Genomic DNA, 27,216 nt, shown 5'->3' with positions numbered 1-27,216 from the left:
TGCCAGTCTAAAACAGAACCTCCACACACCATGTGGCAGGTTTTTGAGGAGCCGGGAACGCTCGAGAGGCCTCTTACCGTGATTAAGCCGTCTGAGTGCTGTAACCCCACTCAGTTTAGCATATCTGAGGCGGTTGAGGCGGTTGACTCTGGGAGCTCTGCTGAAGGCCTTATCTTCTGTCTGTATTTACTCTGGTATCGATGTCTCTTCCTGAAGGGACAGAGCCACTAACGACAGCTTATGTATGACACAAACAGTGGAGAGACGGAGGGTACAAGTTTCACTGGTGTATGTAGGTCATTTGTATAGGACATGCCTTACTACTGTTACCGTTTGGTACGTAATAGGTACTGTTAAGCTACTACATATAGAATCACAATAAATATAAAATCACTATACACATAGAATCACACTATATATAGAATCACTATACATATAGAATCACAATACATATAGAATCACAATACATACAGAATCACAATACATATAGAATCACAATACATACAGAATCACAATACATATAGAATCACAATACATATAGAATCACTATACATATAGAATCACAATACATATAGAATCACACTACATATAGAATCACAATACACATAGAATCACAATACATATAGAATCACAATACATATAGAATCACAATACATATAGAATCACTATACATATAGAATTACTATACATATGGAATCGCAATACATGTAGAATCACAATACATATATAATGACAATACATATAGAATTACTATACATATAGAATCACAATACATATAGAATCCTTATTACATATAGAATCACTGTACATATAGAATCACTATACATATAGAATCACTGTACATATAGAATCACTGTAGATATAGAATCACTGTAGATATAGAATCACTATACATATAGAATCACAATACATATATAATGACAATACATATAGAATCACAATACATATAGAATCACAATACATATAGAATCACTATACATATAGAATTACTATACATATGGAATCGCAATACATGTAGAATCACAATACATATATAATGACAATACATATAGAATTACTATACATATAGAATCACAATACATATAGAATCCTTATTACATATAGAATCACTGTACATATAGAATCACTATACATATAGAATCACTGTACATATAGAATCACTGTAGATATAGAATCACTGTAGATATAGAATCACTATACATATAGAATCACAATACATATATAATGACAATACATATAGAATCACAATACACATAGAATCACTGTAAATATAGAATCACAATACATATAGAATCACTATACATATAGAATCACAATACACATAGAATCACTGTAAATATAGAATCACAATACATATGGAAAACTATACATATAGAATCACAATACATATAGAATCACAATACATGTAGACTCACTATACATATAGAATCACAATACATATAGAATCACAATACATATAAAATCACTATACATATAGAATCATAAGATTTACATTACATATCGTATCGTCACGTAAGTATCGTTATAATATTGTATCTTGAGACACTTCCCGGCTCTAGTGGAACATTGTTTCCAAATGGCATTTAGATGCTTGAATTTATGTTTATTTGTCTGTACATGTGGCACTCGAGTGTCTCCATGTGTCTATCTACACCCTGAGTGTGTTAAGTACTCCTCCAAAGTGATTGAGTATTAGCCGGTGTTGTTGGGTGAGCCACTCTGAGTACCAGACAGACAGACAGAGGCCACTGTTTGTCCTGTTATCCTGCCTGATTAACGACTGCCACCGCCCACCACGACACCACTATTGTGATAGAAACCGAATGGAAGGCGTCTGTTTGCAAGGCCCCCACCGCTAACCGTCTGCCGCCCGATACCCCACTCTCAGCCTATCTATATGTAAAGCAATTCATTATTGCCATTGTGATTTCTCCTACACTGCTAATTGACCAACCGACTGTGTTTGTCATTTCAAACCGCTGTCTCTCCTCACTCCGGTATTACCCAGAAGCACTCAGTCTGCGGTTGGCTTGCTGGCTTGGCACTGGCTCTTCTTTTCCTCCCACGTATGGTATATATTTAATGCATGTTGACGGTTCTCGTTTCACACTGGGCGTCCCTTGGGGCTGGCAAAACATAGCCCCAGCGCTCGCAGGCCAACCAAAATCTATTTCACAGCGTCGTTATGTCACAGCAAACAGCGCGTTCTGCAGTCTTACGGAGGAGCCTTGCAAAATCACTGGGCTTTTCGGATTACACTGTCTCATGAATGTCTTTGTCGTTCAGTTGTTATATCACTAAGGCTCTTTTGAAGGATGCTGCAGTATACTTACAGTATATGAACACCAGATATTTTTTTTAATGCAGGGTTTTCATGAATTTTGGTCGTACCGCCTCGCTGAGTCAGTTCTGAGTCATGTAATGTTATGAGTAATGGCTGTGAGCTGTAAGCCAGTGGTGGAAAAAGTACCCAATTGTTATACTTGAGTAAAAGTAAAGATATCTTAATAGAAAATGACTCAAGTAAAAGTGAAAGTCACCCAGTAAAATACTACTTGAGTGAAAGTCTAAAAGTATTTGGTTTAAAATATACTTAAGTATCAAAAGTAAATGTAATTCATAAAATATACTTAAGTATCAAAAGTCAAAGTAAAAGTGTAAATCACGTAAAAGTTCTTATATTAAGCAAACCAGACGGCATAATTATTATTATTTATATTTATTTACGGAGAGCCAGGGGCATGCTCCAACACTCAGACATCATTTACAAATGAAGCCTGTGTTTATTGAGTCTACCAGATCAGAGGCAGTAGAGATGACCAGGGATGTTCTTTTGAAAAGTGTGTGAATTAGACCATTGTATTGTCCTGCTAAGCATTTCAAATGTAATGAGTAATCAAATGGCTATCCCAGACTATTTGCATTGCTCCCCCCCCTCTTCTACGCTGCTGCTACTCTCTGTTATTATCTATGCATAGTCACTTTAATAACTCTACCTACATGTACATATTACCTCAATTACCTCAACTAACCGGTGCAGCCGCACATTGACTCTGTACCGGTACCCCCTGTATATAGCCTCGCTATTGTTAATTTACTGCTGCTCTTTAATTATTTGTTACTTTTATTTCTTACTTTTTTTAGGTATTTTTCTTAAAACTGCATTGTTGGTTAAGTAAGAATTTCACTGTAAGGTGAATACAACACCTGTTTATTTGACTTGAGTACTTTTGGTTGTCAGGGAAAATGTATGGAGTAAAAGGTACATTATTTTCTTTAGGAACGCAGTGAAGCAAAAATAAAAGTAAAAAAATATAAATAGTAAAGTACTGATACCCAAAAAGACTACTGAAGTAGTACTTTCAAGTATTTTTACTGTAAGTACTTTACACCACTGCTGTAATCATCCAGCATATAGATGGACCGATGATGTTCCTCAAAGCTTGTTTAAGTTTGGGTTCATCACTTATAACAAACCAATGACATTACAGTAGCTTTGTTTATATGTCTAAGCTCATACTTCCTCATCAGTCAACACACACACACACACACACACACACACACACACACACACACACACACACACACACACACACACACACACACACACACACACACACACACACACACACACACACACACACACACACACACACACACACACACACAAACACTACTCACACACACAAACACTACTCACACCTACCCTATCTCTTTGGAATGCAAACAGACAAGGCAGGGGGGGGACTATTTTCCCTGCGTCGTAATCCATACCTTCAGACGTTGCTGCATTGTATGTGTGTGTCACAATATAAACTCGCCGGACAGTTTACCCCGTTCATGGAAATGGTTCGCTCCTACAGATGGTGAGTCACATGGCTGTGGCTTGCTATAGAAAGCATGCGGACAGGCATCGAGGCATTAAGTTACTGATCAACTGAACGTTAGAATGGGCAAAACCAGTGACCTAAGTAACTTTGAGCGTGGTATGATCATCGGTGCCAGGCACACCGGATCCAGTATCTCAGAAACGGAAGCCCTCTTGGGCTTTTCACGCACAACAGTGTCCAGAGTTTACTGAGAATAGTGCAACAAACAAATAACATCCAGTCAGCGGCAGTCCTGTTGGTGAAAACAGCTTGTTGATGACAGAAGTCGACGGAGAAGGACAAGAATCGTGCAAGCTAACAGGCGGGCCGAAGACCACTCCTATCAGAAGACCACTCCTATCAGCTAAATACAAGAAGAAGCGGCTCCAGTGGGCACGCAATCACCAACACTGGACAATTGAGTAGTGGAAAAACATTGTCTGGAACATGACAGTGAGTTCAGTTTACTTGAATGGCCTGGTCAGTCCTCAGACCTCAACCCAATAGAGCTTTTTTGGGATGAAATGGAACCGCATGAAGGTTTTTATTTTTTGATTTAACCTTTATTTAACTAGGCAGGTCAGCTAAGAAGATATTTGTATTTACAATGACGGCCTACCGGGGACCAGTGGGTTAACTGCCTTGTTCAGGGGCAGAACAACAGATTTTTACCTTGTCAGCTCAGGGTTTCGATCCAGCAGCCTTTCGGTTACTGGCCCAACAATCTAAACACTAGGCTACCTGCCACCCCAATCTGCAGCAACTGCGTGATGCCACCGCATCAGCATGGACCAACATCCCTGTGCCCCAAAGAATTCAGGCTATTTTGCAGGCAAATGGGTGGTCCGACCCGGTACTAGATGGGTGTACCTAATAAACTGTCCGGTGAGTGTAGAATGTAGATCCGTCCTCTTCTGCCAAGGATTTTGCCTTCCCTGTGACTTGAGTGGAGGTTCAGAAGCATCACTATCTCCATCATAGTGGGTTACCAAGGGAACTGGGTGAGTCATTTGAAATGAAAGGTGCACATATGAATGGAAATGGGGGTGACGTATAGCCTCACACAATCACCAGATTCACGTTCTAGACAAGCCTAGAATTATACGTTCATAGGGTAAACACGTTTTAGTTCCATTGTCCCTGTTAGCTGGGTGTGTGAGCACGATTGTGTGTGTCTGTGCGTGTGTGCCAGTGTAGGTGTTTGGATCTGAGATGTGGCAATGCAGCAGCCTCTCATTCAGTCAGAGTGATACATCTCCTTCATTCCTTTAGTCCTTCAGGCCAATCACTAGAAGAAAAGCAGAGGAGAGCTTGCTAGCAATTCAAACACCCACGTTTTTCTTTCCCCATTTAGCTCAAGGCTATTCATCCTTACATTCAATATGAAAATATACCTTTTTAACATCTCTGAGAGTTTACCTTGAAAATGCATAATCTTTATTATAGGGAGAGCGAGATGGTAAAATATGGTCATACAACAGCCTTGAACAATAAGATAGTTGTTCCCCGCCCCACTTATTGCTGCTGGTGTGACCTCTGTTGTTGTGTATCGCCGTGAGGATGGAGAGGTCTCACACCTTTTCTCCCTGTGGGCACGTCGTCCCCATGGCAACCCTCCTTCAGGTGCCCTTGAATTAAGTACTGAGGAGCTGAGCCCCCCCCCCAACCCCTGTACACACGCAGACACAAACACACACACCCCTGAGGCTGCCCCCACCCCTCCCGCGCTGACTTTGTCAATATGGCTTTCCCCTAGAGGTAGCTCTTCCCTCTCCATCTCTCTCAGACGCTTTCTCTGTCGTACAACTGGACCTACACGTGGAATAAGTATTATCTTGACATCTCTATTCATCTTTATCTCATCTTTCGCTCTTCCCTTCACCTCTCTCTCTTGCTCCTCCCTTTGTTCCATTCTCTGCCTCTCTCCCTTTCTCTCCTCATTCCTTCTGTCTCTTTATCCCTCCCTCGCTCCCTTCCATCCCTCCCTTTCTTTCCTGCTCAATACAATAGCCTCCTTTGTGCGGTGTTTGAGTGAAGAGGATACCTGGGGCAGTGCCTGCTGTTTGACGACAGTGTTAGCATTAGCAGCACTGTTTGCTTATGGGCGAGCCACATACATGCTGATGACCCAGCAACACTTCCAGGCAGGCAGCACTGTGGCTACACCAGCTCCAGCTCTGTGCACTCGTCCTGGGGGAGAACTCTGGGCCACGGCCCCTACGGCTGGCCTGTTGTCATGGCTTCTGGTGATATTGAGAAGGAGAGGCGTTTGATAATCACCACGGTGGGAGGTCAGGTGGAGGGGACAGTGAGCTCAGCCTGTAGGGACAGAGGCACGGCCCTCCCTTTCAGAAGGCAGACATTAGTATTCTTGATTCTATTCTCCCCATCGCTCTGCAGGGCTGAGGCATACACACAGAGACAATCAGACACACACACACACAGTGGCGGAGGAGGAGAAAGGACACCTATGATACCCTGGCCATTGTAGATAAGGCTTGTTGGTTTGACATTTGCAATCTTTTTTTTCTCTCTCCACCTTACCGATTGTGTGTCTGTGAAAGAGGCCACCACAAGCGGGTCAAACCGATCCGTTTCAAAGGCTTACAAGTACTGTATGTAAACAGGCGTGTGTCATCAACTCGAAGGCAATTCAACGAGATTGGCTTGTTACGGACAATATCTTTTGAATGTCGTACAACGTGTTATCTGCATTGGTTCCCAACCCAAACCCTTCCATTTGGCTAGAGCCCTTTTCCCCAAGTGGACCTTTATGAGTGTGTTATTAGGCAGTGGGTGTTCAAGCAGCACTTGATGAGTACACCTATTGTACACCAGGGGATGTGTGCTACCTCAAGCCCTCTCAAAACAGATGGTCCTCCGGAGTACCCTCACTATCCACGCAGTCAACACTCGCTCGCCCGGCACACACAAGCATGCTGTATAGTATAATGGTGTGCAGTAGATACTCAATACACAGCCTTCAGAAACTATACACACCCCTTGACTTAATTTTTAATTTATATATTTATTATTATTAACCCAACCACCCTCTTCAGAGGACAAATATATTTTTGTTTTCTTTCAGCTTTTCTGCTACATATACATTTGACATGTATATGTGCTTTAACATACAGCAATCACATAACAATAATACAATACACCCCTTGTCCACATTGTAGTTACTCCACAATACTAACAAATGACAGTGAAAAGAAGGAAGCTTGTCCTCGAATAAATATATTCAAAAAAATACATCCTGTTTGCAATAAGGCACTAAAGTAACACTGAAAAAAAAATGTCCTGAGTACAGTGTTATGTTTGGGGCAAATCCAACACAACAAGTCACTGAGTACCACTCTTCATATTTTCAAGCATGCTGGTGGCTGTGTCATGTTATGGGTATGCTTGGGAGTTTTTTAGGATAAAAAGAAACGGAATAGAGCTAAGCACAGTTAAAACCCTAGAGAAAAACTTGGTTCAGTCTGCTTTCCAACAGACACTGGGAAACGAATTCACCTTTCAGCAGGACAATAACCTAAAACACAAGGCCAAATATACACTGGAGTTGCTCACCAAGGTTCCTGAGTGGCCTAGTTACAGTTTTGACTTAAATCGTCTTGAAAATCTATGCCAAGACTTGAAGAAAATGACTGTCTAGCAATGATCAACAACCAACTAGACAGAGCTTGAAGAATTGTTATAAGAATATTGGGCAAATATTGTACAATCCAGGGTGGCAAAGCTCTTAGAGACTTTCCCAGAAAGACTGACAGCTGTAATCAATGCCAAAGGTGATTCTAACATGTATTGACTCAGGGGGTTGAATACTTATCTAATCAAGATATATTAGTGTTTTATTTTCCATTAATTAAAATAAAATAAAACATTTTCTTCCACTTTGACAGAGTATTTTGTGTAGATCGTTGACAAAAAAATACAATTCAATTGATTTTAATCCCACTTTGTAACACAACAAAATGTGGACAAAGTCAAGGGTGTGAATACTTTCTGAAGACACTGCCGCGTCTGTACTTGTGCCTCCATGCCGTGTAAGTATGTGTGCGTGAGTGCATGTGTCTGTATCTCATAGGGATTGTGTTTTCCAGAGCTGTCAGCTTCAGGCCTCAGGCTGCTGTGAACCCACTGAGTTTGTCCGTGTTCACTGTGCTTCTAGCTGTGGTTCGTTGCTGCAGTACGGAAGGCTATTTTGTAGGTAAGGTCAGGTACCCAGCAGGACCACAGACAGGCGCTGCATGATCATAGATGCAACCTGGAATGACAGTAACATGTCTTCCTAACGGGAACATTTGCTGATTGGTTCCACGAGCCTCGTTATGAGACCATATGAACGTCTGTGGTGGCTGACATTCATCAGCAACCCAAGCAGCTCTTTCTACCCCGTAGCCATCTACCTAGCTAGCTCCTCTGTTTGAATTGATTTCCCCTGTCTTTCTTTCTTTCACATTAGGCCTGACAGGAAATAAGGTGTCATACATCCCCACTGGGACCAGAGAATGCTGTTGCCAGGTGTACCCATTCATAGCTTTTCTATTAAAACCAGGGAGTGAGTGAAAGAGGCAGAGGCAGAGAGAAAGCACTTTGCCCAGCGGAGGTGCTGTGTAGAGGTGCTAAGGATCCTCTCAGAGAAAGTTTTGATCAATGCCCCTGCCCAACCAGCCCCACCGCCGCCACCGCCGTTCACTGGCTGCTCATCATGTCACGCTGCGGCGCCACAGAATGGAAATAAATGTCAGATTGTTATTGTTTGCAACTGGTATATCAGTCTTTGTGTGATTTGGTGGCTCCCCGAACGCCAGCCTCCTCGTTTTCTCCTTTCAGATGGAAGGAAAAGGTGATTTTGACACGCACTACATGCAAATATACACATACAATGATGACAAATAGAATGGTCTTCTATGACAGTTGACCATTATGACAGATAGAATGGCCTTCTATGACAGTTGATCATGATGGCAAATAGAATGGTCTTCTATGACAGTTGACCATGATGACAAATAGAATGTTTTCTATGACAGTTGACCATGATGACAAATAGAATGGTATTCTATGACAGTTGACCATGATGACAGATAGAATGGCCTTCTATGACAGTTGGCCATGATGACAAATATAATGGTCTTCTATGACAGTTGACCATGATGACTGATAGAATGGCCTTCTATGACAGTTGACCATTATGACAGATAGAATGGCCTTCTATGACAGTTGATCATGATGACAAATAAAATGGTCTTCTATGACAGTTGATCATGATGGCAAATAGAATGGTCTTCTATGACAGTTGACCATGATGACAAATAGAATGTTTTCTATGACAGTTGACCATGATGACAAATAGAATGGTATTCTATGACAGTTGACCATGATGACAGATAGAATGGCCTTCTATGACAGTTGGCCATGATGACAAATAGAATGGTCTTCTATGACAGTTGACCATGATGACTGATAGAATGGCCTTCTATGACAGTTGATCATGATGGCAAATAGAATGGTCTTCTATGACAGTTGGGCATGATGACAAATAGAATGGTCTTCTATGACAGTTGACCATGATGACAAATAGAATGGTCTTCTATGACAGTTGACCATGATGACAAATAGAATGGTCTTCTATGACAGTTGACCATTATGACAGATAGAATGGCCTTCTATGACAGTTGATCATGATGACAAATAAAATGGTCTTCTATGACAGTTGACCATGATGACTGATAGAATGGTCTTCTATGACAGTTGATCATGATGACAAATATAATGGTCTTCTATGACAGTTGACCATGATGACAAATAGAATGGTCTTCTATGACAGTTGACCATGATGACAAAAAGAATGGTCTTCTATGACAGTTGACCATGATGACAAATAGAATGTTTTCTATGACAGTTGACCATGATGACAAATAGAATGGTATTCTATGACAGTTGGCCATGATGACAAATAGAATGGTCTTCTATGACAGTTGATCATGATGACAAATAGAATGGTCTTCTATGACAGTTGACCATGATGACTGATAGAATGGCCTTCTATGACAGTTGATCATGATGGCAAATAGAATGGTCTTCTATGACAGTTGGCCATGATGACAAATAGAATGGTATTCTATGACAGTTGACCATGATGACAAATAGAATGGTATTCTATGACAGTTGACCATGATGACTGATAGAATGGTCTTCTATGACAGTTGACCATGATGACAAATAGAATGGTCTTCTATGACAGTTGACCATTATGACAGATAGAATGGCCTTCTATGACAGTTGATCATGATGACAAATAGAATGGTCTTCTATGACAGTTGACCATGATGACAAATAGAATGGTCGTCTATGACAGTTGACCATGATGACAAAAAGAATGGTCTTCTATGACAGTTGACCATGATGACAAATAGAATGTTTTCTATGACAGTTGACCATGATGACAAATAGAATGGTATTCTATGACAGTTGGCCATGATGACAAATAGAATGGTCTTCTATGACAGTTGACCATGATGACTGATAGAATGGCCTTCTATGACAGTTGATCATGATGGCAAATAGAATGGTCTTCTATGACAGTTGGCCATGATGACAAATAGAATGGTATTCTATGACAGTTGACCATGATGACAAATAGAATGGTATTCTATGACAGTTGATCATGATGACAAATAGAATGGTCTTCTATGACAGTTGATCATGATGACAAATAGAATGGTCTTCTATGACAGTTGACCATGATGACAAATAGAATGGTCTTTTATGTAATGGTGGATGGATTCAATGTTACATATTACACCATGTTCATTATTCATATAGTGACCGTAATGGTACGACGCTTCCTCCATAAATCACCATGGCGAAGGGATGGCTGTGTCAAAATGGCTGCCCTCCTAGAAAGTGTCTTCTCTGTAGATTCCCCAATGGCGAACTGCCCTCGTAGGCACCATGCATGTCTTTCTGTGAGGATTCATTTTAAGTGGTGGAGGTGGAGGACATGGTGGCCTTGTAGTGTGAGGTCCTCCTCTCATCCCGTTCCCAGCAGTCCCGGCGAGGAACTTGAAAGCAGCACCGCCAAGTGCAGGGAGGTGGCAGAGCGAGAGAAGAGCGAGCATAGCGCTGCCTCTTTATTTTGTAGCGCGCCGGGCCGGGTGCGTCGGCATTGAAAAGCGAGGGCCGGATCTTCAGCGGGCGCAGTGATGTAATGAGCATCCGGCTAGATATTAAAGCTGCCGCGGCTCGGGCCTAGCTCTGAGGATTTGTGTCTCTGCTGGGACCCCTCGCCATTAATAAACAAAGTGGCTTGTATTATGCATGGCTGCTGCTTTGAAAAAGCCCCCCCCCCCTTTCCCCAAGGCTGTAGGGTTTAGGAGCTGGCGCTTCATCAGCTACTGCTACTATTCTTACTTCCCTATTTTCTTTCTTTCCCCTTCTTTCCCTCTCTTTCTTTCCCCCTCTTTCTTTCCTCTCGGTCCTTTAGATCACAGTTTGTTTCTCGTTTTTTTTAAGCTTTTCTGGTGAGAAAAAAAAGTTTAAATCCCAGTAGTTGTTGTGTTATTGTTTGGCTTAGCTGTGGTTATATTTATCAACTTAGGGATCCAGCCGACCAGTTCCCAGGCAAAACAAGCTCAGACAGCCAGAAGATCTTAGTCTTGCTCACGGTCCAAAATGCTACTGTTCAGGTGATGAGGCGGACTTTGAGGTGCTGTGTGTTGAACTCTGGATGATGTAATTGGTTATTCCTATGGGGATGGGCTGACACATTCCAATGCAGAAAAAGAACGAGGGAGAGAGTGCATGAAGAAAGAAAGAGTTGTACGAAATACTAATGGCGAGATGCTGCTGCTTGGTGTCTTTTATTCTCGTGTCCTAATAGGTCGTCAGTGGGTTTTATCTCATCTTAACTCTATGACAAAGTGCATATAAAGATAGTCATTTTTAATTGGTCTTACTAGTAGTAGTGTCAGCTGTTGTACAGTAATAGTGATTGATGACGCAGTAGTCGATAGAGTATTTGCTGGTGATGCATGGTAAGAAATGATTGTTAGCTTGCTTGGTTCAGTAGCCCTCCTGCTCTGCCAGGCAGCAGTGTTTCTGGGCAAGGCTTTGTTGTCTCTGCCTTGCATCTCCTAATAGATGTCGTGTTACCTGAGTGATGCTCCTCCTTTTCTGTCCTGTCCCTCTTCAATGCTCTAATCGCCATCTGGGTCGTTAAAGGAAAACTCCACTCAAAAACGATCTTTTGTTCTTTTTTTTCCATTTGTCTACAGTCCCAAAATGTTGTGCATGTCAGCAATCAAGTTTAGAAGAGATTGGAAAACACGTCACCGTGACGACGTGACAGGTGACACTTTGCTTGTTGAAAAGTTGCCTGCTGACATGTGAAACATTGGGGCTTGTTGTTTAACTACTCCCATACTCAGACACTATTTCTCATCATCCGACAATTCATTGGGAAATTACATCCATGTATTTTCGATGTTGTAATATTATTAAGTTACGCTAGAGTTCACTGACTGTGTGCACAAGGGATGGAATGGGATGCCGATAGTGATTTCCACCTGGGTTAGTTCTTCCAGGTTATTAGGAATGTGAGTCTCGATGGCGCTGGATAGGATATTGGAATTTTTATCTTATTCTTTACGTGATACAGGTTTCTCAGTTCAATTATATTACTGTATGTATGTGGTATAGGTACAGTATATAGTCTATATAGTGCATATAACTACTGATGTTGGTGTGCCACAACTAGCCAACATTTCCCTTCTGCAGTTGTCTGTGAAACACCCCCACAGAGAGACATGTAACCTAGAAAATGGAGCCATCTAAGAAGTAGACAGACTATATCCCCTGCTGCCTCGCCCACGCAAAGTCACACACACAACACACACACACACACACACACACACACACACACACACACACACACACACACACACACACACACACACACACACACACACACACACACACACACACACGACGCAAGTCTATGAGACACACGCACACACAAACACAAACAAATTTCGTAGCAGAACAGGGGATGTGGAAAGAAAACCATCAGAAGTTGGCTTCTCCGTCTGAGACATCTGTGTCAGGGCTCTGATGACTGACAGACAGTCTCTGAATCCATCACACTGAAAACCCTCCCCATTCGCTGCTGCCGCCTGCCACTAACGTGCCAGCAAGTCATCTGCTCAGAACAGCACACTGGGCTTAAATCAGAGGGAGGAAGGGACAAAGAGGAGGAGGAGAAGAGGGGGGGCAGATTAATTGAGGCATCGGAGGAAGGAGAGAGATATGCACAGTAGGAGGTGGGGAAGGAGGGAGGAAGAGAGGGAGGGAGAGGGATGCAGAGAGAAAGATGAAGTCGGCAGTACAGTGCATTTGAGGCCGTCTAGCTCATCCTCTAACACAGTGTTTCCCAAACCCGGCCCCGGGGCCCCCGTTTTGGTTCAAATAATCAAAGGTCGGTGATGAGTTGGTTATATGAATCAGTTGTGTAGTGCTAGGGAAAAAACAAAACGTGTACCGGGTGGGGGGTTTCGGATCGAGTTTGGGAAACCCTGATCTAACATACAGAGCAGTATGACACACTTACCACTCCCTGGGATCCATAGGACCCTGCTCTGAGTGCTGAAGCCCCACTCGGACCCACTGTTCTAGGCCACAATGCCTCAGCCTCTTCCTTCAGAGCTCCACTCCATCGCGTCACCGATCAGGAGAATAAATCTGGGAGGAGCGCTTGGATTTTTTCCCTTTCTGAAAGGTGCTAGTCTAAAGCACTAGCTATGGAAATGGTATTCACCCATCGAGCACACCTAGATAATGCAGAAATAATTGACCATGTAGCCATCTTGGAGATATCTCCAACTCAATTTGAAAATGTACCATTAGATCGCTGCTCTGCCTTTTGGCTAAGATCAAGTGTAGTATCTTCTTATCAGTTTAATATCTGATTCGTCCGGTCGTATCGGTGGACTACATATTAAATGCTCCCGAGTGGCGCAGCGGTCTAAGGGACTGCATCTCAGTGCAAGAGGTGTCACTACAGGCCCTGGTTCGATTCCAGGCTGTATCACAACAGGCCGTGATCAGGAGTCACCTAGGGTGGCCCACAATTAGCTCAGTGTCGTCTGTGTTAGGGTTTGACCGCAATTGTAAATAATAATTTGTTCTTTACTGGCTTGTCTAGTTAAATAATGGTTCAATATTTCTTTCAAAGCATACACTGCCCGCTAACACACACTGCCCGCTAACACACACTGCCCGCTAACACACACTGCCCGCTAACACACACTGCCCGCTAACACACACTTCCCGCTAACACACACTGCCCGCTAACACACACTGACCGTTAACACAGACGTGGGTATCGACATGTGATGCCAAGGCTTTTAACACAACCAGATATACAATATACAGTAGCCTACCTGTGCTCATAGGATTACAATAGAGAAGTGGTGTGGCACGAGCGGGTCAATATTCACTCAGACAGCACTAGTGATAGCGATAACTTGGGACGCTGTAAAATAGATTGGCGCTGTATGATGATGCTAAGGAAAAGGGGGATAACTAGTCAGTTGAACAACTGAATGCCTTCAACTGAAATGTGTCTTCCGCATTTAACCCAAACCCTCTGAATCAGAGAGGTGCGGGGGGCTACCTTAAATCCTCATCCACGTCACCGGCGCCTGGGGAACAGTGGGTTAACTGGCTTGCTCAGGAGCAGAACGACAGATTTTTTACTTGTCAGCTCGGGGATTCGATTCAGCAACCTTTCGGTTACTGGCCCAACGCTCCTACCCGCCAGGCTACCTGCCACTAAGGCGCCAGGGGGTGAAGGGGATCCTATTGGGAATAGTACAGTGGTGCCCAGGCGTCTCCCTATACTTACGAAAGGAGACGTGTCTTTAATCTGTCTGGGACGATAACCGTTATGTCTGCTTCATCTAAGCGGGGGAGACGGAGAAGAAAAAGCTTATCAAATGGCCTGTATGTAAAGCAAATCGCTCCGTCTTCCCTCTCCAAAGCTTACGCCCTCCTCCTCCTACTCTTCCTCCTCTGTGCTACTACTGTGCTCTTATTGGGTGGAAGAGAATTGACAGCCAATGGGCAAAGTCTGTTGGCGGGATAAGCGGCTCAGAGTGGCAGTAAATCAGGAAGCAGACATTTGAGGCTCTCAAGTCTCACAGTATCCTCCTAGCTGGCTTCACTGATCATTAGGATGCAAATGAAAAAACTTGACTTGTTAATGCTTGTTTATGCTCGAGGTCTAAATACCTATTTTCTCTCCCTTCTCTGAGTATTCTCTCTCTCCCTCGATCCCCCCATTGCCCAAATTGAAACGGGCATCGAACATTTTCTCTAAATACTGGGAAATTCACATTTAATGTGATTCTCAACAGTAATTTGGTCCTCTCTAAGTATGTTTCTATTAAACTTGTATGTGGTGTCTTAGAAAAGCTTGGGGCCGTCCACAGTAGCAGAGCACATTGCTGTTGTATATTCATCGAGCCGTGGTGACGAGTGGCCAACACAGTGAACTCTGATGATCCTACTGTCTAGATGTGATGATGTTATCTCCACCTTATCCAGTATTGGCTCCTAGAACAATGGGGATCAATAGTCTCTTGTTCTTTGGCGATACGATTGATGCAGTACTTCACAATTGTCTTTTAACACGCATATCTTATTGTATCAAGATGTACTCTGGGAATGGTAAGGAAGTCTGAGAAATAAGTAAACCCGAGGTCCTTCAGAATGGCTTTGCCCCTTTACGTTTCTAGCTCAGGTGAGATGGATTGCTAGTGACTAGCGTAACAGCTAATTACTACCCAAACAAACAGCTTCCATCTGGGCATGATTTCTCAGACGCTGTCAGCCGACGTCTACCCCTCTGTCTGGCTCCTTGAAACATGGCCCCGTCTGGGGGCCGACGACACTCATCAGCCATGATTTATTGTCCTTTTTAGCCCTTATCGGTGCTTCCTGCGGCACTTTACCTCGTCTTCCTCTTGATTAACATCTCTCCCTTGTTGTGGTGCTCGGTTTTTTACCACCCATTCTTCTTTTAGAGGGGGGTTGGCGAAGAGAAGAGCGTGAGAGCGAGCGAGCAAGGGGGTTGATAGTTTGGGTGATTTGTGGCCTCTCTCTGCAACCGTGGTTTCCACGGCGGGGGGGGGGGGTCATCAGCTCTCCGTCTCAACTCCCCCCGTTGAGGAAATGCGTTCCTTATCTGTCAGTCATCCGTCTTGCTGTGTCAGTCTCTCCCCCACCCTCGCTGTAGTATCTCAGACAAGTCAGGGAAGTTCCCAGCCCGCCAGCTATCTATCATACTACACTCTCAGGTGCAGAGATTATGGTGTACAGGCAACACTTAAGGGATTAAAGGGTACTACTGCAGTACTACAGTTTAGCCAGTTATGATTGGCTCTCATGCTTATACGTGTCAAGAGTCAATCCTATCCATGTTGTTGTAAGGCCACTGTTGTGCAACTGTGTAGCTTATAATTCAATTTCCGTTGCAAAACAAAATAAGGAACTCTTGAAAACAGGTGAGTCGTCCTATGAAAAGTCTATAACTGTATAACTGTACTCATCCAATTTGGTGATACAAACCTTCCAATCAAAACCTTTGTTTCAGGCTACTGTGAGCTGATTGGCCCATTGAAACCAGAATAATTTAGCGTGACTATCCTGATCCAATCAGAGAATGGCTTCTGACTGTATTGGCATGAAAATATGTAGCCATTTTAAGCTCCGGTTACAGGTAAAATTGATAAAAAATGAATTGAGAATAGACTGCACTGCTGAGTACTCAGACAAGCTGAAAAGCATAGATCAGACTACGAACACATCCTGCTCAGTGATTCGCTCCATTTAAACAATCATAAGAGACATAAGTGCCACACCCCGGTATTCACGTGCACTTTTCAAATGACTTCCTAAGTGCAATTTGATTTGAGCTGCGTTCACTTCCTGCCAAACCCATTTCCCATGTTAAATGTTGAAAGATTGCATGCGTTTATCCCATTTGAAAATGATACACCTGCCCCAAATGAAAGGACTAGAGTTTATCAGAATTTCCCACCAGTCACATTAATTACATGGTGTCATTTTACTCCCAACCGTTGGTTATGCTCTGTCAAAGCTCAGCGCCAATTATAATTACACTCTGGCATGCTGGGAATTAGCAATGTCCACAAGCGGTCGTCTGGACGAACATCTGCAGTGGTAATGCGGACATAGAAGTGCTTCCTCCGCTTCCAATTGAAGTTCCAGGTCACACAACTAATGTATAGCTAATGTACAGTATGTATCTTCATGTGTACATTAGCATGTTCATTAGATTTACATTTCGCTTTCCCTGATAATGTTTGCATACTATGTGCTGGGAGTCTGTGGGGGGTGTGTTTGAGGGCCCCCGTGATTCTATGTGTCGCAGGAGGCCAGGTAGATGGAGAAGAAGAACGGAGGGGAGCGGAGAGATGCAGGGGAGAGACGGCACTGTGATTTCTCTCTGTCTTCGCCACCGAGAGGTGACCTCTAACTCGGCGATATGAAGTGTCACGCAACATTACCTCTCCCCTCGCCCAGACGCAGATGTTTTATTTTTTGCGGAGGGAAAACAATTCCTTTTCCTCTTTGATTAATGTCTGAGACGTGGGCAGCCGGTACACAGGCAGGGGAGGCTGTGGAGAAAATAAAAAAAGTTTCCTTTCTTCTCCCTCTCCCTTTCTCTCGTATGGTTCCCTGTATCAATTAGTCTTCGTGACTGGGTCTGCCCTACGACTGTCCGCCCGTCTGTCCAATGACCGGGTCTGCCCTACGACAGTCCATCAGTCCATCCCGTGACTGGGTCTGCCCTACGACTGCCCTACGACTGTCCATCCGTCCGCCCGGTATGGTGGTTAATTACCATGGTATGAGGCCCTGACTCCGACCCGTCCCAGTCTATCTTCCAGCCAGCATGGGTGGTAATTACCTGTCAACCCCACACCATTGGATAAAGTGTCTTACTCTTAACCTTCAACGCCCATTCATTATTTTTTTTCACAGTGAGGAAGGAATAAGAATGTCAAATGTCATTGGCGGAGCTGGCTTTTAGAGGGTTTGGGGTGTCGTGTGTGATCTTAATCACACTTGGGCCCTTTGTGATGTGATGGTGGTCTGGCTGGGGTTTAATGGGGAGAAATGCCAGCGGTGACACTGTGACAGGCCGTCCCTGTGGAGGGAAGCTGCCAGAAGGATATCAACCCTGACATGTCAAAGGTACGGCGATGGGCTGACGACGGTGCAGGCAGTGGTGTCATTGATTGCTCTGCCTAGCGGGCCTGTCAAGTGACCGGGTCCACGCTGTTACGTGGCCCTGCTGTTATACATTAGATACAAAGCCAACATTCTGGGGTCTGGGGGGCCAAGTAAACGACAACCCTGTAGTACGCACAGCTCTCTGCTGGGCTGACTTTCTGCAGAGAGACAGAAGGAGGTGGATAGATGGAGGGGGGAGACAGGAGGTTGGAGGGGCAAGACAGGAGGAGGGGGGGAAATGGAGGGGGAAGACAGGAAGAGGGGGAGAGATGGAGGGGGAGACAGGGGAGAAATGGAGGGGGAAGACAGGAGGAGGGGGAGAGATGGAGGGGTAAGACAGGAGGAGGGGGAGAAATGGAGGGGTAAGACAGGAGGAGGAGGAGAGATGGAGGGGAAGACAGGAGGAGGGGAAGAAATGGAGGAAGGAGACAGGAGGAGGTGGAGAGATGGAGAGGGAGACAGGAAGAGGGGGAGACAGGAGGAGGGGGAGAAATGGAGGAGGGGGAGAAATGGAGGGGGAAGTCAGGAGGAGGGGGAGAGATGGAGGGGCGAGACAGGAGAAGGGGGAGAGATGGAGGGGGGATATAGAAGGAGGGGGGAAATAAAAAGTGTGAAAAAGCTGTCTGAGTGTTGAAAAGTAGCTGCGTGTACAGTAGTTGTGTGTGTGTGTGTGTGTGTGTGTGTGCGCGCCAAACGTGTGCGTATGCCTACTTACGTATTTGGGTGTGTGACGGAGATCTGTTGCCAAACCCATTACGGAACCGTGCAGCACATCTTAAATTGCCATATTTTTGTCAAGGACTGCTCTCCTAAGCTCAATTTTTTTTTTTGAGGAGTGGAAACAGAAGGAAATTCATCATACACCGCAATGTGAAGTAGGCGGGGGAGGAAGCTGAAAAGGGGTGAATGGCCCTAGCAACCAGAGTATCTGGCAAGGTGACTTTCAATCTCAAGAAAGTAGTGCTCGGCATTGAGAAATGATTGGCAGGGGAATATACATCCACCTTGCTCTTTCCGTATCAGAACGTTATTTGCCCAGGTATTAAATCCTTCAGCACCGTTTAATATATTGGTTACAGCTACGCAGGTTATGTTTGATTATCTTTTACTCATATTTGCACAAGGCACTCCCGAGTGAAGACTTCCACTTAATAAGGAAGCAAGAAAAGGGTTATAGCTAGACATAATACTTGCTGAGCATCACCGCAGACCAAACCCACTCTTTAGTCTGAAGAAAATGCAGTAGATGCCAGAGACTGATCTAAAATAGAGGAACTCTTGGATTGGATACCTGACTAGAGACATTCATCTCTGGTTACAGGTGGAGATTGCCTTCCGAGGCATTACGATTGAGCAATTGTCTCTTGCGTCTTGGAAGGTCAACGGTTAGCATCCGCATTGGAGCCCGAAAGGCCAAGTGACCAACCGCCTACTGAGATAAGAGCAGAGAGACAGGGGAGAGGAAGAATGTTGAGGAGGTGTAGAGCCCAGGCAGGGGTGTCGGAAGTGGCAAACGTTAATTATGTCCATCAGAGTTCCATGGCTTGAATGCAGCTCAAGAGAGTATGGCTTGTGGGGGAGGGAGAGCGAGTGAGCACTTTGGTTTGAATCACTGTCATTATGCAGTGCGGCCTTGTTTTCAGGAGTGTAATCAGACAACACAGACATCAACTAATATGTGATTTTTTTCATTAGCCACCAATGCAGCAACCTTTAAGGCTATTGATGGTTATTTAGCGGGGTGGCTTTCGTTGAATGGAAGGACTAAGGGACAGAGACCATTTCCAGGGCAAGCTATCAGTCCAGTGGTTATTAACCAACGGAGGGGCTGATGAACAATGTTCTCTCAAGGAAAGCCGCTGTTTAGAAACCTTCCCTCATGGGCAATTGCAGGACTAAGAAAGGACAGATGGTGGTAAATGCTACTATTGTGTCTGTAATGTGGCATTGTATGCTGAGGCTGACTTTATTACATGATCTGAATAGCCATTCAGCAGATGTTGTTAGCCAGAGAGACTCGCCTCACAGTCGGTGCAGTAACAGTCAGGAACATTTCTTGAGGCAATTGTGACAATTAACCCGGGAACTTTGCCACCATCTAACCAACCAACACTCTCTATGCTCTGGACTCTGCTGAACAATGGCCAGCAGCCAGTTTCTAGGCCTCCTGCTTGTGATTCGGTGGACTGAGCATGCGGATGCAGTAGAGGGAAGCGTCAGCGGTTTATCAGTATCTTTGTCCCAGCTTTGAAGCGTTTGCATGGAATTTGCCTTCCAGATGATAGAGTGGCGAACTGGCCATGGCTCGGGCCTGTCATGTGACCTGGAACATTACCCAATAGAACAGGACCCAGAGCCGGGGCAGAGGAGCCAACAAGACCAGTAAATACGCTCCATTTTCTTCCTCATAACCCCCAATGTTATTACCTGGGCCTGCCTAACTGACTGATGCTTCTCTCAATGTATAGGAGAGACAGAGTGAGATAGAGAGACCATCGGGCTGCCAAAGTACACCAGTGGTGGTCAGGGTGGAAAGTTAACTCCAGCCACATGCCAAATGCGGGTAGATTTTAGCATTGGCAGGTAAGAATATCTATTTCTCCAGACAGATTTTAGCATTGGTGGGTGGACACACAGACTGTGACTTTGTCTTTGTGTTTCCTGACTAGTTACACGTTTTGTTCACACGCTAGGTTGTTTTTCAATCTTACGTTCAGTTTGCAATCCACCATGGTCAGGATGGAGGTGTTGCAAACAGATGTGGGGAGACCCTAGACAAAGTCCAGGGAGATGTGAGACCATGGGCGATGAGGACAGCCGGAGCTTGTTGAGGGGTCTTGTTCCATGCACAGACCGTGCAGGCAGTGACAATGGCGGCGAAGTCTGGAACCATGGTAGGCCACCAAAATCGGTGTCGCATGAAGGCCAGGATGCGCCGGAAGGCAAGCCTGGAGGATTGGGCCAACTCCAGGACAGCATCAGGCACAAACATCCGGTTATCTGGGCACCACCCCAGGGTTTGGCTGGGACTGCTACACCTCCCGGACCTGTTTCCCAATACCCTAGCTAAGTGCAGTCGCCAAGCACGAGGTGGGAAGGATGGTCTCGGGCTCCGGGGTAGCCGTGGGATTATAGCGGTGAGACAGGGCATCCGGCTTGAGGTTCTTTGACCCCGGCCGGTAGGAGGGGGAAAAGTTGAACCGGGTAAACATTAGGGCCCATCTCGCCTGCCTGGAGTTGAGGTGCTTGGCGGTGCAGAGATACCCCAAGTTTTTGTTGTCGGTCCACACAATGAACGGATGTTCCGCCATGTCGAGCCAGTGCCTCCATTCCTCCAATACCATCTTCACCTGGAGAAGCTCCCGATTCCCCATATCGTAATTCCTCTCTGTGGCTGTTAGGCTGTCGGAGAAGAAGGCGCAGGGAAGCAGCTTAAGGTCCAGGGCAGAACGTTGGGACAGAACAGCCCCTACTCCGACATCTGAAGCGTCGGCCTCCACCACGAACTGACGGGAAGGGTCCGGATGAACCAGGATCGGAGCCGCGGTGAAGCAGTGTTTAAGGTCCCGGGACTCCCGGTCCGTGGCCATGGACCACGTGAATGGAACCTTGGTAGAGGTGAGGGCAGCCAGGGGGGAGGCATTGGATGGATGCTCTATAGGTCGGGTCACCCATAACACCACTCCCATCAACCTACGTGTGTCAGGGAATCACAGCGAGACCATTCAGTTCCTACTCATCAATTGCTCATCATGTCCCCCCAGATCCCCGTGGTTTTGGGATTCTCCTTCTCCTGGCCGCACCCGTAGACCAGTTGAGTGGGTTGTGTCGATGGAGCCAGGAGAATCCCAAAACCACGGGGATCTGGGTGACGCTGGTTGACTTGAACAATCTGGCAACAGACTAACAGAGAACACAGGTATAAATACACAGGGGATAATGTGGAAGATGGGCGACACCTGGAGGGGGGTGTAACAAATCAGGGTGTGACAAAAGAGGCAGCTGAACATTTTTGTCTCACCTATAATGACTCAAATATTTGAGTGTACATTGTGCTTGACTGTGTGCTCCTGAATTTCAACTTAGGTGCACATGTACTCCTTGTAAGAAATGTCAGTGTAGAACTATAATCCTAAATAAGCTGTACAGCATTTTGTGGCAGGGCGCTTTGTTGATTCTCGATGTTCTGTTGTACAACTGTTTATTTGTATTTGAAATACATTGATAAAGCAACTCTGAAATGTAGCAAAATACCAAATAAATTCTTACTAATAAAACATTTCCTGTTTTAGAAACATGACAAAGCATACTCATCTGTTTAGTGATTTTTTTGTGTAATTATAGCAAAACGAATTTTGCTCTGGTAAAAAATTTGAGTGGCTGGTAGTTTTTTTCATTTACCTGCCACAGTGGCTGGTGGACCAAAAAGTGAATTCCCACCCTTATAGTGGTATCATGATAGATAGTGAGTGGGAGGAGTGTTTTGGTGAAGGACAAAGGAAGCAGTCTCATCAGCCACTGCAGTTCAATGAACTAAATTCTGTCAATAGCTCACCTGGGTTCCGAACGGAAGCTAATCACTGAGCGATGTTGTGTCCTCAAAGAAAGGGCAAGACGTTTGTTCTCCTGAAGCCAAATCTGACACAGCTTGTTGCTCAGGATATATTGATGCTTGGTAGGGGGCATCTCTCTGGCTGTATCCAGTGGAGTCACATTGGCAGGTTGATCACTTCCTATTAAAATGACAAGGGCTTTCATCACACAGCCCAGCAGGTGGTTACCATGGCGACAGGGTTGCCAACCAAAGACATATTTGAAGGACCCCAGTTTGTCCATGAAGTAGCTATCCGACCAGATGCCTGAAGCTAGGTGCTAAATATTGTAGTTATTAGCATGAAACGGACGAAAACAGACTGAAACAGGGAGGGACTACTTGAACATGTTCAGTAGGATATGATCATTTTTGCCTATGTTGCGAAATACACGATATATGCAAAGGTATGTGCACACCCCTTCAAATGAATGGAAGAACTTCACTAGCCTGCACAGAGCTCTGACCTCAACCCCATCAAACACCACCTCGCCGACTACGAGCCCAGCCTTATTGCCCAACATCAGTGCCCGACCTCACTAATGCTCTTGTGGTTGAATGGAAGCAAGTCCCCGCAATAATGTTCCAACATCTAGTGGAAAGCCTTCCCAGAAGAGTGGAGGCTGTTATAACAGCAAAGGGGGGACCAACTCCATAGTAGTGCCCATGATTTTGGAATGGGATGTTCGATGAGCAGGTGTCCACATACTTTTGGTCATGTAGTGTATGTTGCTATGGTGTGAAGAAATGAATACTTCCTGAAACTATACTTAGGTTGTATAGTCCTGTATTGTCATCTGTTTCTAAAGATTTTCTGCAGACACACAAGACAACAGACATGGACAGAGGAAGTGGAGCTGAATGAAGTGGTGTCTTATCGAAGAAAGGAGAAAGGAGGAGAGAGAGGGGACAGAAAATGGGGGTAAAGAAAATAAGAGAAAGACTAAAGATATAAACAATGAAAAGGAAGAGGATGGAGAGAAGGGGGGAAGTGAAGAATAGAGTAAGGGGAGAACAGTAGGAAAGAGGGAAGCAGCATGTCCGGCACCTACCCAGGGCGATCTGTATCAGGGCTAAGGCCCTGACTCCACCAATGAAAACTTTCTCAGACTTGCAGTGCCAGCCTGCTTGTGTTATGCAAAAAAAAAACTCTCTCTCTTTCTTTCTTTCTCTCTCCCTCTTTCTTTCTTTCACTCCCTCGCAAGCTCTCTTTTCTCTTCTGTGTGGAGGATGAGTCCTCTGTTCTTTTGATGTGCAATGGGGGAAAAAACATGCAGAGAATATCACTCAGTGAGAGAGAAAAAGAGGGGGATTAGAGAGCAAGACATAAATAAAGAGAGAGAAACAGAGACAGAGAAAGAGACAGAGAAAGAGACAGAGAGAGAGACAGAGAGAGAGACAAAGAAAGAGCCAGAGAGAGACAGAGAGAGAGACAGAGAGAGAAACAGAGAGAGAGAGAAACAGAGACAGAGAGAAACAGAGACAGAGAGAAACAGAGACAGAGAGAAACAGAGAGAGAAACAGAGACAGAGAGAAACAGAGAGAGAGGAACAGAGAGAGAGAAACAGTGAAAGATACAGAGAGAGAAACAGGGGAGGAATATAGAAAGAAACAGAGAAACAGAGAGAGACAGAGAGAGAGAGAAACAGAGAGCGAGACAGAGAGAGAGAAACAGAGAAAGAGAGACAGAGAGAGAAACAGAGAGAGAAACAGAGAGAGAGAGAGAGACAGAGAGAGACAGAGAGAGACAGAGAGAGAGACAGAGAGAAACAGAGAGAGAAATATAGAGAGAAACAGAGAGACAGAGACAGAGAGAGAGAAACAGAGAGAGAAACAGAGAGACAAATACAGAGAGAGACAGAGAGAGAGAAACAGAGAGAGAAACAGAGAGAGAAACAGAGAGAGAGAGAGAGAGAGAGAGAGAAACAGAGAGAGAAACAGAGAGAGAGAGAAACAGAGAGAGAAATAGAGAGAGAGAGAGAGAGAAACAGAGAGAGAGAAACAGAGAGAGAGAAACAGAGAGAGAGAAACAGAGAGAGAAACAGAGAGAGAGAGAGAAACAGAGACAGAGAGAGAGAAACAGAGAGAGAAACTGAGAGAGAGAAACAGAGAGAGAAATAGAATCGCACAGATGAAGACTTTGATGAAGTCTACTATTATTTCCACACTTACCCCTCATTTTGAGATCACTGTCGGATTCCTATTCTGCAATGTTCTATCATGAGATCAAAGATCCACAATACCACAGCTGTTCTTTCCACACCTGATTTTCTTCGGCCTGGTTCCTTTCTGTATTGATCTCTCTCTCTCTCTCTCTCTCTCTCTCTCTCTCTCTCTCTCTCTCTCTCTCTCTCTCTCTCTCTCTCTCTCTCTCTCTCTCTCTCTCTCTCTCTCTCTCTCTCTCTCTCTCTCTCTCTCTCTCTCTCTCTCTCTCTCTCTCTCTCTCTCTCTCTCTCTCTCTCTCTCTCTCTCTCTCTCTCTCTCTCTCTCTCTCTCTCTCTCTCTCTCTCTCTCTCTCTCTCTCTCTCTCTCTCTCTCTCTCTCTCTCTCTCTCTCTCTCTCTCTCTCTCTCTCTCTCTCTCTCTCTCTCTCTCTCTCTCTCTCTCTCTCTCTCTCTCTCTCTCTCTCTCTCTCTCTCTCTCTCTCTCTCTCTCTCTCTCTCTCTCTCTCTCTCTCTCTCTCTCTCTCTCTCTCTCTCTCTCTCTCTCTCTCTCTCTCTCTCTCTCTCTCTCTCTCTCTCTCTCTCTCTCTCTCTTTCAATTCAATTCAATGGGCTTTATTGGCATGGGAAACATGTGTTAACATTGCCAAAGCAAGTGAGGTAGGTAATATACAAAAGTCAAATAAACAATAAAAATGAACAGTAAACATTACACATACAGAAGTTTCAAAACAATAAAGACATTACAAATGTCATATTATATATATGCAGTGTTGTAACAATGTACAAATGGTTAAAGCACACAAGTTAAAATAAATAAACATAAATATGGGTTGTATTTACAGTGGTGTTTGTTCTTCACTGGTTTCTCTCTCTCTCTCTCTCTCTCTCTCTCTCTCTCTCTCTCTCTCTCTCTCTCTCTCTCTCTCTCTCTCTCTCTCTCTCTCTCTCTCTCTCTCTCTCTGCCTCTTGTCTCCATGTTAAAGAGCTGTGAGTTTAGTGGTAGCAGGGTGCTGGATGGTTCAGCAGCAGCTGTCACAGACACAGTGGACATATCCTAATTGGTTCCCCAGGGATGTCCCTTCATCCCAGTGTAAAGAAATGTTAAAGGCATCGGGCATGCTGAGGTGAGCCAGGCACACTCTGAGGTAAAGATGCCCTTTAGGCACAGATCTAGGATCATCTTAGGTTCTCAAATCCTGAGCTTTATCATTATGGGGAAAATGGAAAAACTGGCCTTAGATCAGGGTGATTTTATCGTACTCCCAGTACGGAGCTCAACAGTGCTTGCACGTTTAGCCCGAACACAACACGCCATGAAGCCGTTATTGGGCTCAATAGACACATCGCCCAGCCCACTGGCAAAGGCCAACCATGTCTCCTGGCAGGACTGAGGGGCCGTATAGCTTTCAATAATGAGGGATATCAAGCTGTTAAGAACTGTAACATTTGGACCAGTGTGTCTCTTGGTTACCACATCTGGGGTAGATTCACTAGGAACTAAACAGAACCAAATGGAAGCCAACGGAACTAAACTGGGAGAGACCTACCTGAATTTGTCCAATAGAAACTCTTGTTTTGGACTAATGATTAGACCCCCGATGACTCAATATGCTCTTTTAAGATTTTGAACGGTATTTTATATACAGTAGCTAATACTATTCTCACAAATGACAAGTATTACTGAAATGATGACTTGTGAACAATCACCCACTTTGTATAATACATGGTTTTACCTGGATCTGACACTGTATTGTCAGTCTCAGCCGTAGAGCCACAACATGGGTTGAGCCGTATTTAGGCTTACAGCGGTGGATCCCCATTATTATGAAGGTGTTAATGGTGATATAATACTTGCAGATTAACAGGGCTGTTATATAAATGTCACTGTGAGACTGCTAGGTAAAATGCTCTCCTTCCCTCTGTGGCTCTGTGGTCCCTCTCTTTTCAGCTCCCTCATCTTCCTCTCTTCCTCCACCCCGTACCACTCCTCTCTCCTTACTTCTCCTCTTCTCATCCTATTGGTCACTTTTTTCTTCCTATTTTTTCCTATACCTCCATCTATCCATCTATTTCTCTTTCCATCTATCTCTCTATCCATCTATATCTCTATCCATCTATCTCTCTACCCATCTCTCTCTATACCCATCTATCTCTCTACCCATCTATCTCTCCATCCATCTATCTCTCTACCCATCTCTCTCTACCCATCTATCTCTATACCCATCTATCTCTATACCCATCTATCTCTCTACCCATCTATCTCT

General features: G+C 44.5%; 1 protein-coding gene and 1 pseudogene across 17 annotated transcripts in view; both read left to right on the top strand.

The window, feature by feature from the left end:
• LOC139534958 (neurexin-2-like) overlaps nucleotides 1–27,216 on the top strand; it is a 1,135,712-nt gene that overhangs the window by 815,283 nt on the left and 293,213 nt on the right. The gene's annotated exons all lie outside the window — the stretch shown is intronic.
• On the top strand, nucleotides 13,782–13,913 carry LOC139534991 (U2 spliceosomal RNA; annotated as a pseudogene).

The sequence above is a fragment of the Salvelinus alpinus genome, chromosome 11 (genome assembly GCF_045679555.1).
Source record: "Salvelinus alpinus chromosome 11, SLU_Salpinus.1, whole genome shotgun sequence".
Classification (NCBI taxonomy): Eukaryota; Metazoa; Chordata; class Actinopteri; order Salmoniformes; family Salmonidae; genus Salvelinus; species Salvelinus alpinus.
The sequence above is the reverse complement of the archived record's forward strand: the minus strand, read 5'-3'. Positions and strand labels throughout refer to the sequence as shown.